The sequence below is a fragment of the Puntigrus tetrazona genome, chromosome 22, assembly GCF_018831695.1.
Source record: "Puntigrus tetrazona isolate hp1 chromosome 22, ASM1883169v1, whole genome shotgun sequence".
NCBI classification, from domain to species: Eukaryota; Metazoa; Chordata; class Actinopteri; order Cypriniformes; family Cyprinidae; genus Puntigrus; species Puntigrus tetrazona.
Window position 1 is genome coordinate 14,425,101 of NC_056720.1, and position 334 is coordinate 14,425,434.

Consider the following 334-nt stretch of genomic DNA (forward strand, 5'->3'; position numbering starts at 1 on the left):
TAAATCCCTTAGTGAAACAGCTGAAAACTGTGAAATGCATGACAGAACAGGGTATCAAATGTTAACCATTAATGGAAATAATGGTTAAAGATTTAAAAAATAAAAAAATAACACTCAATGAACAGAAGGAGTGGGTGCCAAAGAACACTGTAACTTAAATTAAAGTAAAATATACTCATTTATATGCTATTTTTCTTTAGTTTTTATGAAAAGCACCGTTCACTGTTCACATTTTATAAAAATCACCTGCATTATTATTGCAAAACATTGTCTGTAAACTGTACATTTATTTCAGTTAACTGTTCAACAGTTCAACTGTCCTATATGTCTCTGG